Below are 12,949 nucleotides of genomic sequence, written 5' to 3'. Positions count from 1 at the left end.
GTGTTTGTAAATAGGATCTGAAGTCCGCATCTTGTACAGCAATTAACCACTAAGAAGAATATATGCAGTGTATTATTTGTTGAAACTGTACTTCCAATTTGATTTGAAACTGTCTCATTGCTATCTGTTTATCAATAAAACTTTGAAAAAAAAAAAGAATTCTTGGTGATCATTTTCATTTTGCCTGAAGCCATGTCCCACACAGGATGTGAAGTCAAAATATCTTATTTTAAAGTCAGTTTTCTGTTTATACTGTACTTCCCTCTTTTAAATGTAAGCAAGCACACATATATTTTCCTTTCTTTAAGCTAAAAGCAATATAATGTATAAATACTCTTTTCTACTTTATTTGTGTGATAGATTATGTTCTAAAAATTGCTTCACATGAAATGTTGACATTCTCCTCATTCTTTCTTGTAGCTGCATGTTACTCCTCTGCATGAATGTACTGTTTAGTTATTAAACTATTCTTCTTCTGATGGACACCTTTAAGGTTTCCAGCCTTGTAACATATAATGTGTGTGTGTGTGTGTGTGTGTGTGCGCGCGCGCGTGTATGTGGGTGTGGGTGTGTGTATCATTTTGGATTTGGGGTACAACATTTAAATGAATTTCAAAGTTTTGTTGTCTCCAGTTAAACATACTATCTTAAAATTAATATTTTAAATACACTTAATTAAAAGGAAGCTGAAAACCAGGGCATAAGATGGTGTAGAGTGGAGGGTGTTTTTGTTTTTTTGTTTTTTTTAAAAAAGAGAGAGAGAGAATTTAAAAAATGGTGGGAAAAACCCCACACATTAGAAATGGTACAGAATTTCACTAGACAAGATAACAGAAACTCAACAATGGCTGTTATATTGCACACTGTTGCCTTCAAATTATTTGTTCAGATTAACAGATATAAGCATGCACAAGTGGTCAAAAAAAGTTATAAAAATTTAAAAGGAGAGAAAAAACTTAAGCATTAACTGCTTCTCGCAGTAGGCCAGCAGAAATCAGCAGTACAATTATCCAAGCTATCCTGTATAGAGACATGAATATAAAAAGATTGGTAACACCTGCATCAGAGTCAGTCCCCTGAGGGATGTGACCAAAACGAGAATTTCTCAGACTGCTCCCAGACCTCCTGAACAGTCAAGTGTGAAATTTCCAGATCCAGTAGCGAGAGCAGTGTACTTAGACGCTTGACATGTGGTTTCAGTCCCAAGATCTGATCCACTCTAGTTTTCTTAGGATTCTTTGGATGTTGGGAATAATAACCTTCCCTACCAACTTCACAGAACTGCTGTACAGTTGAAATTCAATTACACTTAGAGGAGCAGTTTGGAAATTAAAGTAAAATTAAAATGTTACCTTCTAGCAAGTGCAATACCTTAAAAAGTGGTATCCCCAGCTTCTCCATGAGAAATAGCCCATCCCCTTATCAATCTTAAAAATAAAGCCTGTGAGCCCCCCCCCCTTTAACTCCTTGCAGTCATTCATTGTTTCCTTTTCAAAGTTCTTCTAAAACAATCTGGCCATTGACATCCTAAAGGCAATCTTTATAATACGTGTACTGCTCATCTGGAATGCTAAACAGCAGTCATGACAAGTATCTAGTCCAACACAGGAAAGAAAAGAGCCCAAGGCCCTTAAAGATCTGCCTCTGACTGCCTTTACACAAGGGTGGAAAAAGCCTGGTGCTTCAGAAATCACGGCAAGTAATGAAACACACAAATACAGAGAAAGGGAAGGAAGAAAGGAAGGAAGGAAGGAAGGAAGGAAGGAAGGAAGGAAGGAAGGAAGGCAGGCAGGCAGGCAGGCAGGCAGGCAGGCAGGCAGGCAGGCAGGCAGGCGGGCGGGCAGACTAGCTCATGCCACTATAAATATGCTGACGAGTTTATTCTGCCATAATTTGGTACATGGTGTAATTTCAGTCATTAAAGTCAATGAATCTGACAGGTTCAGAGTATGTTTAGTTTTTAAATGACAGAAAAAGCTACTATAATTTTTATCATTTTTCCAAAGTAAAAAACTAGACACAATTCAGTGGATTTTTTTAACAAAGGATTCAGAACAGTCCTTACCATGTAATTGAGAAAGTCATTCCTGCAATATAGGGCTTACAGTGTAAGGTACGATGAAATAATATGTAGACTCCAGATGAAAGTGTAGAGGAGGTCAGGGCATGGCTGCACGGGTAGGGAGAAGTACAGATGTTTTCCATATCTACTTTGAGAAAAATACCGTTAGCCAAAATGTATTGAGGATCCACAGAAATCACTTTTTTTTTTTTTAGTTTAAATGCACTTTATTTTTAGACAACCTACATGACATGGTTTTTCCCTTAAAAACAATGCCTCCACTCCAAATAAATCATGGTCAAAATAAAACATTCAAGATGACATCAGTCCCATTTGTCTAAAATCCTGGTGTCGTGTAGATGACAAGCAGCAGCCAGTTATGACAAGTGATAGATCCAAGGTTACCATCGAATCCATTAACATTTTTCCATTTCTAAACCACCCTTAAAGAAAATCATAAACAGGGTCACACCGTCCTCACGGTAGTCCAGGAGAGCAGCCATGCCATCTGGATTCATGTTTGCACCAATAAAGAACTGATAGTTTTTGAAATTAGCAAGGATGTGCTTGATTTGCTCTGCAGCCCCTGTCATAAACGGTTTTACTCTTTCTGGTCTTTGTTCTTCAAGTTTGCCTTTGATTGATTTCATATAATGTTTGATGTACTTCCTGTAGGCTTCTTGTGTGAAGCTGGTTTCCTGCAAGTGATGGTTCATGACGATATCTACACCGGTGACTCCTGTGCTTTTTGGTGCCTTCGCCCTCTGGGCCTTCAGCGAAGGCATTGCCACCAATGAGCACGTCGTCAGTGGCGCCCTCGGTTCTACTGACCATCTTGCCCTCCACCTCCAGGCACAGCCCGTCCGCAATCTCCCGGATCTTGTAAATGTTGGAGAACATCTCATCGTGGCTGATGAGGTCCCGGTAGATAATCATGATGGTGGCTGAGGGAGGTGGCAGCCGCGCAAGCTTAGCAGGAGCCGGGAGCTCAGAGCAAGCACGATGCAGCTGGGGCGGCGCTTGGGGGGTGATGGGGGAGCAGGCGGAAAAGAGAAATTACTCTTAATGAAAGATGAAAAAAAAAAGATGAGTAGCCTTTCACTGATTTTGCAACTGATGGATCAGAGTAGAGCATTAAAAACCCATTTTTAGAGTTCATGCTTAGGGCTAGGTTTTTGGTGGGTAATTAAATTTGTATAATATTTTCCATGAATTAACAAAAAGAATTTGTTGTTGATAGGTGGTCAGCTGCTGATGGGCTAAGGGGCTGTAAAGGCCAAGCTTCGAATCTCTGTGAACTCTGGACTCAGAACAAGCACACAAGCAGAACGAGCAGAGAAGAATACCCTTCCTAAATGAGTGCTGCTCTGCTGAACCCACATTCTGGACCAGCACGTATCAAAGCGACACCTATGCTGGGATCACTGTGTTTTGGTGAGTTTAACTGTGTGTTTAGAGAAGGTGCAAGCTGGAGAATGACTCACATGTCTTCCTCACTGTAAGGTCTGAGGACTTATGAAGGCTCTGAAGCTCTTTGACAGAGGCCCTGTGGGGCAGAGAAAAACCACACGGCCCAGAGGAGGCAGTGGAAAGGTCCAAGGTGGAGCCTTGGGGCTGAAGAGCTGCTGAACCAGAGCAGAGGAGCAGACAGAGACAGAATTCCAAAGGGTAGGGAGGAACAGGAAGCAAAGGACCAGAAAACTCAAGCAGGGTCAGGAGTACTGAAGCTGGAAACTGGTCATATGTATGACAGCAGGACAAGGCCACAGTGCCTAAAGCAGTCAAGCTACCACCGTCGAGAAAAGCATCCTGCCCTGACGATTTCAGTCATTAGTTGCTAGGCAACCATGTGTCTCACGGTACTAACTTTGCAAGAGTATATAAATAAGTGCCCCACTGTTCTTGTTCAGGGTTCTTTCCCCCTCAGGCAAACAGGCCTCCCCCTGAACCCAGCGCTTTTCTGTTGTCTATCTTTTCCTCAGTCTTGCCACAGTTTCTCCCCAGGGTAAACCAAGAGACCAATGAGCCCCTACAAAGCAGTTGGTAGATGAGTCTTAAGCTAGGAGAGAGTCTCTTAGCCTTTTTCAATATAAACTTAGTATTTTAAGGGTTTTTCTGTGAGCTTTTTACTTTAAGTGCTCAGATGAATTAAACCTACAATCCTGGGATTTTGGTACAATTCAGATCTTCACTTTTCAAGTCAGGAAACAGACACAGGTAACTTGCCCAACTCACCTGACTACGAAGCACTAGAAGTCAGGATTTCAATCCTGGCCCACTGTCCCCAGAGCCCACAATCCCAGCCGTGGCTCTGCCTCTCTGGAATATGACAGTCAGAGGTAGGTAGAAGGGAGGAAACAGCATAGCCATAACCCCAGACTCTTCTACGAAGAAACAGGAGAGACAAAGGTAAATCATGATAAAGTTGGAAACAGCCTAGGTTCAACCAAAGGGTCAAAGACACAAAGGGCTGCACAACCAAATGATTTGTAGGATGAGCAAAGTTTCAGTATCCTGTGAAAAGTCGTGTCCAAGGGTCTCCCTAGTCTGTGCTCTGGGGTGAGAAAATGGCAGATGAGGAGAAACAGGGATCAGAGACAAGCACAGAGCAGAGATGCGGTACACTCAGAAGAGGCTGTGTGAGGAACGGACAGAATGCGAGACCTGAACCCACGAGCACTGGCTTGTCCCTCACGCTTCCAGTTCACTTGTGTAGTCCTATGCAAGGTAGCTCTCTGCTTTCACTTCCCTACTAGCAACGTACAATTTTTTGCACTGATACCATTATATATGATTATATGACACATTTAGGGTAAACAGCATCAGCATCCAGGAAGATTTTATTCCAAAGCCACAGAGACATGAAAAGGGAAAGAAGGTACTTATACACAGTGGAGTACTACTCTGCTATAAAGAAAGATAAATTTAAGTCATTTGTAGGAAAATAGATGCACTGTGAGACCATAATGTTAAATAAAATAAATGTCTCATGGTTTCTCTTATATGAGAAACTAAAAGTATACATAAAGACCTAAGTAAAAGATAGATAATAGGAAACAGACAGATCTTTGCATATGGAACGGGGACCAAAGTCAGGGGGTGGGAGGGAGGGGAAGAGAAGGGGGAGTAAAAGAATTAAGCTGTGTTGTGTACCTGTGTCAGCTCCCCAGGGAGAAAACAGTTGCTATGTACTGCAAACATGTACCAATAAAAATTTTAAAACACTAAAAATTAAATTTAATGAAAGGAAAGATGGGGATGAGGGAAAGAAATAAGAAAGAAAATCATACCCCAGCTGCTGCTTCTGAGGATGAACAGACTGAAAGGGAAAATTTCAAAAAGGTGGAAAGGGGGCTATGCCTGTAGCACAACCACAATCAGCAGCAAGTGCTGCCTGCATGTCACAGTTGCCACATAAAGAGCAAGTCCCCAAAGTCTGCATTGGTCAGGCCTGTTTCCAAAAGGGTCCTCAAGCACACAGCAAAAATACTTCAGTCCTTTATTCATTCATCCCCTTACTCACTCAGCAAACATTTGCTGTGGCCAGAGCTTCAGTCTTCCTAGCTGCAGTCGAGATGTGGGGAAGAGAGACCCCCTGACGTAATGGCACCTGCAGTGCTTGGTGACCACAGGCCCGTGCGGCTGCATCAGGAGTTTAGATCTAAGTTCACTACATGGATGACTAAGAGAGTCAATCACTGCTTTCAAAGAGCTTGCAGTCTGCTAGGAAAAAGAGCTCCCTGCATACACCCTTGTGCCACAGTACGCTCCCTGCTGTGTGTGCTGCGGACCCAGGGGGTGGAGACAGGGGTACACACACTGCAGTACGCTGTTTGCATCCTTGGAATTTCTGAAAGGTTTATCATCGCTGGCCTACACCATTGTAATCAATACCCCGTGCTCTTAGAGTCAGACAAAACTATAGGACGGCTACCCCAGCCTTACTCTTGACAGTTTTATTCAGCAGCAGTTGCATTTTAGCGACCTTTGTTTCATATCATTAAGCAGTAGAAGTGTACTAAGCATTATTAAACTGTTCTCCATCCTACCCTTCAAATGCTAAAGCTGCCATGGAATTCACCAGTCTTCTGTGAACACTAGCTATAACTTCTGAGAATGTTTTGCTTGGGCAATAAAATATAATCCGATTAGTCTCATTACTTTGGGCTTATTCATTACTATGAGAAAATTAACTATGTTCAAAGAATTATAATTTCTTTTGAAAAAGTGACTGCAGCTTTTGTGTTGGTAAATATCTCACATCCAGCCAACCTACAGGGCAAGATTAATTCTATTTTATTTCAATATCTGCAAAATGTAAATCCCAACACAGTCATGGCATATGCAAACAAGTTCTTAGCTGAAGTTTGAGTTTTCTTCCTTGAAAATTAATAAAAATATAAACCACATAGACTAGAGCCACTGAAAGAGAAGGCAGTGGTGAGATCCAATTACCTTAAACCCTGAAGCATGGAGGGGCCACATCATTTCACGATAGAAAACTGAAGGGTCCCTGAAATAGCTACATGACCCAACTGCTTGTCACCTGTGAATCACCAAGGCACGCATCACTCCTCAGGACTTTAGACTGCACATACTTTTCTTGGATAATAATGGCACCACAACAATTTTGGTACCAATCCTTGGAGAGAGAGAGAGAGAGAGAGAGAGAGAGAGAGAGAGAGAGAGAGACCGACTGAGAGACTGACCCCCTGTCTTGAAAAGACAAAAACAAAATGAAAATGTGCAACAGTCTAAGGAATCAAAGAGATGACAAATCCAGTCCGGGTTTTGAAAAGACGGAAGAGATTGATTCCCTAAGTCAGTCATCGGCCAGTGAGCCTCAGGTCTGTCATTAGACAGGTTTAGAACAAATTCCTTCCTAGGTCAGCACTTCCCAAACTGCGCTCTCACAAAACAACACTTCGTAACTTTTTCTAGCCACTTTAGAGTTCCTCAGAATCCAGCATGAGCGACATAGACACGGATGATTGCCATGCACTGGGTTCTCAGAAAGTACCAGGAAGTGCCATGGGTTGGCTGAGAATAATCCAGGCCAAAAACATATTTCCTTTTTTTTTTTTTTTTTTTTTTTCCTGTGCAGGGTCTCGCTACGCAGCTCAAGCTCATAGTAATCCTCTTATTTTCAGTCTCTCCAGCGTTGGGATCACAGGTACGCGACACCACGCCCAGTCTCAGGTGGCCAGCTTAGCATGTCTCTTTTCACAGAGTTGCTATGTCAAGTAATGGTGGTGAGCCAATGGCACAAAACGCTAAAAGGTTCCCCACCACTGGACTAAAAGAATGCCATAAGCCGTGTTTAAATTTTGGTAAAATCTGTCTAACCTCCGTAATCTGCATGAAGTAGTTCAACTAAATTTAAACTGACCAGATAGAACCTAGATTAATTCACTGGTTCATAAACCATTATAGGGTCCTCTAACGGCAGCAACTAGGTAACGAGGAGGAAAGAGATGAAGAAAAGGAGGAAGCAGTGGGGCTGGGGTCTATCTAATTTGCTCTAATTAGACATGCTTGGTGAACTATGATGCGTCCTGAGGATCCTTCCTTTCATCTGCAACTTTCACAGACCACTTGCGTAACAGAACCTTAGGTTCACCATGGATCAGCAAATATCAAGTTGTCGGTTCTATATGGTCCAACGCAGATCTTTAAGAAAGAAATTAAGTTAGTCTTTGTTTATTGTCACTTCATATTTCGCTTTTTTTATTTTGGCAATGATTCTTTCTCTAGTTCTCCAAGCCATCTCCAGGGGTTGTGTTGGTTTATCTACATACCTTACCATCTAATTTAAATTGAAAGATACAATCTTGTTTCAAAATTTGGTACAACCAGGGCTCTGTTCAGAAAGTTCACGCCTGTGCCTAACAAGTACAGCCACTATGGCAATCAGCCTGGGGGTTCCTCAGAAAACTACAACTAGAAATTCTATTTGACCTAGCTGTTTCTCTGGTAGGTACCTTCCAGAAGAAGTTTAAGACTTCACATGGCACTGGTTCCTGCGCTCCCATGTGCACAGCAGCACAGCTCTTAACAGCCAAACCTTGGACGTGGCCTACATGTCCACCAACAGGAGACTGGAAAATGAAAATCGGGTGTGTGCATACACAGAGGAATGAACCATAAGGATCAACTTGAATCATTTATAGGAAAATGGACGTCCCCAAGACCCTAATTTAGTGAAGTAAATCAGATGCACGAGTTTAAATATCACATGGTTTCTCTTACATGACAAACCCAAATGGAAATAAAGAGAAAAATTAAAGACAGCTAATTGGTAAGAATGAGACAGATCTTTTCAAATAGGAAAGGGATCAAAAGATGGGGCAAGTGAAAAAGAGAATAAAGATGTGTTAGGGACGTGCACCAACTCCCACAAGGAATGCAAACAAAGATACCACAAACATGCACAGACAAAAGAAAAAAGCACTAAACTTGGTGCCGATTGGCCTGGGAGTCAGGGAGTCCAATCGAAAGAGCCAAACCTTGAGGCCAGATTGGATCTTAGTCCATCATGTACTGGCTCTGCAACCTCTGTAAGCCTGCTTTTATACCTCTCTGAGCCTTGATTTCCTCATCCATAAAATGGGGCTGGGAACAATAACAGCCTCCTGCACAGCTGTCATAGGTTGTAGGCAAAGAGGAACGAAATTCTCCTTATGGCATTCAGTCCTGGGTGGAGATTCAGCACAGCGAGGGGGCAGCTGCTATCACTATGACCTATCTTGTACAATTGAGCTTACTCCTCACTGTGTTTATGTTCCACATGCCAGTCTGAAGATCACTCTCTTTGATAAAGGGAGAAGCCAAGTCATTGAGCAGGCCTGCTTTCCGGCCTCTGCTAACCTGATTCCATCTGCCGGGGGGATGAGCCTAGCCTTTCCTTGTTCCTCTTGTTTTGAACACAGCTTTGAAAAGCACCATTCTTGCATCAGCTCCCTCTGAACTTGCGATTTGCAGGTATTTCCTTACAGGTTTATGCCTCTCTTCTGAACCTGCCCTTGATCATACTCTTGTCTTTTAATCTTCTGTACATGTTCTTTTAATACCCAAGCCCATCAAACAGTGCCTTGTTCTTAAATTGGTTCCTTTCCTGCTTCTTCTTCATCCAAACATGCTATAATTTTCAACCAAAAAAATGCTTAAATTTCTCTCTAGATTCCTTTTGCTCTTTTGGTGCCACCTCCCAAGTTTCTAAACCTGTCGTTTCTCTGAAATATCACGATCACTATTTGGTTATGTCCATCTTTTGTCTTTCTTTCTCTCTTTTTTCCCTCCTTCCTTCCTTCCTTCCTTCCTTCCTTCCTTCCTACCAAACAATACTATATGGTCACTCCCTCTTAAGAATTTCATCAGTCCTACCTAGATACAGTTTTTCAAGTTGGTTGTTTAGAATCTAAGTTTAGAATGTATTTTCATCTCACTGCTTCCTCAACCTGGTTTTAAAAAATGAAAATGACAAAACACCTTTTGCTTTCTATGGATTGAAGCATGTATCAGACACTGGGGAGAATTCAAAGTCTCTACCCATGGTTATTATGTCTCTCCCGCAATCTTGTCATTTGGCTGAATCTAACCATGTGCAGTATCAGAAAACAGCAAAGTTAAACTGACTTACTTAAACATTAGCCTATTTAATAGTTCAGGCCTATTTAAAATATTTTGGGCTCATGGACAAAAACAGCCTGTGCTCTGAGGTCATGACAGTTCACAGCCACAGTTTCTAAAAGGCTGGCAAAGGGTGAAGGCTTAGCTCCCCAGCCCAGCAAGCCGCGCACACACCTTGCCCTTACATTGTGAAGCCCGGGGAGTTCATGGCTATTTCCAGAATTCTAATTCAAGAACACAAAAAAGAACTGCACTACTGTATGCCATAACTTACTGTCTTACAAATGTATTCTGGAGAAATAAGCCCAAACCATACAAAAATCCTGTGTGGCTACGTGCAAAAATAAAGCACAATCTTAATGATGCTGCAGTCTAGCATGCCAAAATTTATTCTTCTTATTGAAAGAGAGGAAATTCTAGCAGAGAGGGACTACATTTCAATAACCAGCTCAACATACTGAAATTTATCCAAAGGCCTACATATTAATGTGCTCCGAGTAAAACCTCTAAGTCTGATAAGTATAACTAAGCTTAATTCTAGTCAGCCACAGGCCTTAGACTAAGAATAGCAATAAATACAAAAATACCCACCACTTGTCGTTTCACCAGCACGCATGTGCCAGATTGCCCCCTCCCTCTCCCCCAAGCTCTGAATCATCCACCACATCTCTCAATGCTAAAAGTTCTTTAGCAATTCAAACTAAAATCAGAGGAAAAGCTAGTTCTTTAAAAAGGCTTGAAAGTGCCTTAAATTTCTGTCTGCAACCCAATCGGGCAAAAAGACTTGCTGTTTATTATCCATGGTATATTATTCAATGAATTTTTGAGGAATAAGTCCTGAAGTAATGAACTGAACACAGATGCAAAGAAAAAGGCTTCTGCCTGGTCCAGAGCAACTTGGCTATTAGGTCAACACTAAAGCCACACGTGTGCTGTCCCAGGCTGCTGGCCCAGTAAACTGCTGGCAAACCAGCAGTCGCCTCCTCAAAATAATTAACCTTCAAGTGAAGCCACAGAGACCATGGCTCTTTCTGAAGTTGAAAATCTCAGAAAGTAATTAAGTTTGAGAGTGACTATGAATATTTTGGGCATTACCATCTGCTCTGACCTGGCTGCACAGCCACCATGGAAAGAAGAAAAAGAGAAATAGTGTTCAAAAAGCCCCGATCACAAGAAAAAGGGGGCTTTGGCACAAAGGCATGTTGAGTCCCTCTGTTGTGTCCACTGCAAGATTAACCTCATTCCTTCGAGCTATGCTTTATCCATCAGCACAACTCAAGAGTCCACTGAACATGCTAACTTCCTTTTAAACATTCTGCTATTTGCTAGTAAACATATTCCAAGAAAACACACTTCTACTTTGTAGAAAAAAGCCTCCCTGATGAACTGGAAGTTGACTGAGCTCATGCACCGCTGCCGTGACCGAGGTCTTCCCCTTTTTTCCTTGACTCAGCAGCTGAGCTCAGCTTCCTCTCTCTGACCTTCCTTTTCCACACGCTGGAGCACAGCAGGCATTTCTAGGTCAGCAGAGGAAACTATTGCTGCCTTCCAGAACAGTATCTTCTGTGTTTTCGAAGGATTAAACAAGAACAAGGAGCTGTAATCCGGTACACGAGCCTCAGTTCTGAGCCTGAGCTGGGCACAGCATAGACGGCTCCGCTCACCACAACCCAGCCCCAGCCCTGTGGCTGGCTGTCACCAACCACCTGATAGGGAGGCCCAGCCTCGCCTGGAAGATGCTGCCCCATCCAAGCCCCTGCCACGCTGGCCATCACTCTGTCTTCCTGCCGGCCTCACAGGACCATGATAATGCCTCCATCTCATCCTTTCTATCCCCTCCCATGCATTCTGCCACCACTCATTTCTTTTTTAACTTTTATTGGCCTGAAATTCACACACATAAAATTAACCCATTTTAAGTGTGCGACTCAGTGGTTTTCAGTATGTCCAGAGTCGTGCAGCCACCACCACAATCTAATTTTAGGGCATTCTATTACCCCAAAAGAAAACCAAAGCCTAGTAGCAGTCGCCTCCTGACCCCAGCCTCCCCTCGCCCAGGCTTAAGCAGCCACTCAGCCACTGTCGCCCTCTATAGATCCACATGTTCTAGACAGTGCATATAAATGGGGGGAGGGGTATGTTCTGTAACTGGCTTTTTAATTTGGCATAATGTTTTCAAGGTCCATCCACACTGTGGTTTTTATTGCTAACATTCTACTGTGTGTAGAAAACACAAATGTTTTATCAATTCAACATGTGATGGAGCTGTGGGATGTTTCTACTGCTGACTGCCACGACCACTGCTGCTATGTGTAAGTTTTTGCGTGCTCATGTCTTCATGGATCATGGTCACTATTTTTACTAGCCTCTTTCTTTTTTGTCTTTCCTTCTGTGGGCTTCAGTTCAAGATTGTCTTTCAAAAGCAAAATGCTTGGTAAACAATCATTCACATATATGGTAGATAGAATGAAAATGGGACAGTTCTCCCAAAACTTTAAACACATTTACTTTATGACCCAAGAATTTCATCACAAGTTGAATAAAGATAATCAAATCCAACGCAGATTTTGCAGGCTTGCAGATGACCACAAGGCGGTTCTCTACAGCACAACATACAATATACAGCAAAGATTGAGAAAATAAACTTAAAGACTACTCAAAAAAACCACTTCCAAGCTGGACACGCTGGTGCACACCTGTAATCACTCTGGGAGGCTGAGGCAGGAGGTGAGCAAGTTCATCCCGGGGAACTTAGTAAGACCCTGTCCCCAAGTAAAACATAAAAAAGGGCTGGGGACACAGCTCAGTGCAAAGGCCCTATATTCAATCTCTAGTACTGGAAAAAACGAAAGGGGAAGGGAAGGAGAAAAGGAAGGAAGGAAGGAAGGAAGGAAGGAAGGAAGGAAGGAAGGAAGGAAGGGTGGGTCATAGAGTACAATGTTAATCCGCTGATTAAAAAATAAAGTAGAACTAGGTATTAGCATAACAAGCTATCCTACACATAAGAAAGCAAGTTACATAAAAATACATATGCTAAATTAGTCTACTTATATTTAAAAAGTGTATGCTTAAATAGATATTTAAAAGTCCAGAAAGACATGTTTTGTTTTGTTTTTAATGAGGATTCAAAGTTTGATGGAGACAACTGCTTTATATTTTATATATGGTTTCTATAGTAACTAAATTGTTAGTATAAGAATACTTTTAGAATTTAAAAAGGCAGAGTTGAAAACAAGCCCCTTAGCTCAGTTCTGGGGG

At 42.1% G+C, this 12,949-nt stretch overlaps 1 protein-coding gene and 1 pseudogene across 2 annotated transcripts in view; both read right to left on the bottom strand.

Moving 5' to 3' along the window:
* The window catches only part of Cradd (CASP2 and RIPK1 domain containing adaptor with death domain), a 214,140-nt gene that overhangs the window by 78,012 nt on the left and 123,179 nt on the right, over positions 1 to 12,949 (bottom strand). The gene's annotated exons all lie outside the window — the stretch shown is intronic.
* LOC105742493 lies at positions 2,479 to 3,057 on the bottom strand (annotated as a pseudogene).

The sequence above is a fragment of the Octodon degus genome, unplaced genomic scaffold (genome assembly GCF_000260255.1).
Source record: "Octodon degus isolate 3935 unplaced genomic scaffold, OctDeg1.0 scaffold00004, whole genome shotgun sequence".
Classification (NCBI taxonomy): Eukaryota; Metazoa; Chordata; class Mammalia; order Rodentia; family Octodontidae; genus Octodon; species Octodon degus.
Note: the sequence above shows the minus strand (reverse complement) of the source record. Positions and strands in the feature narration are given on the sequence as shown.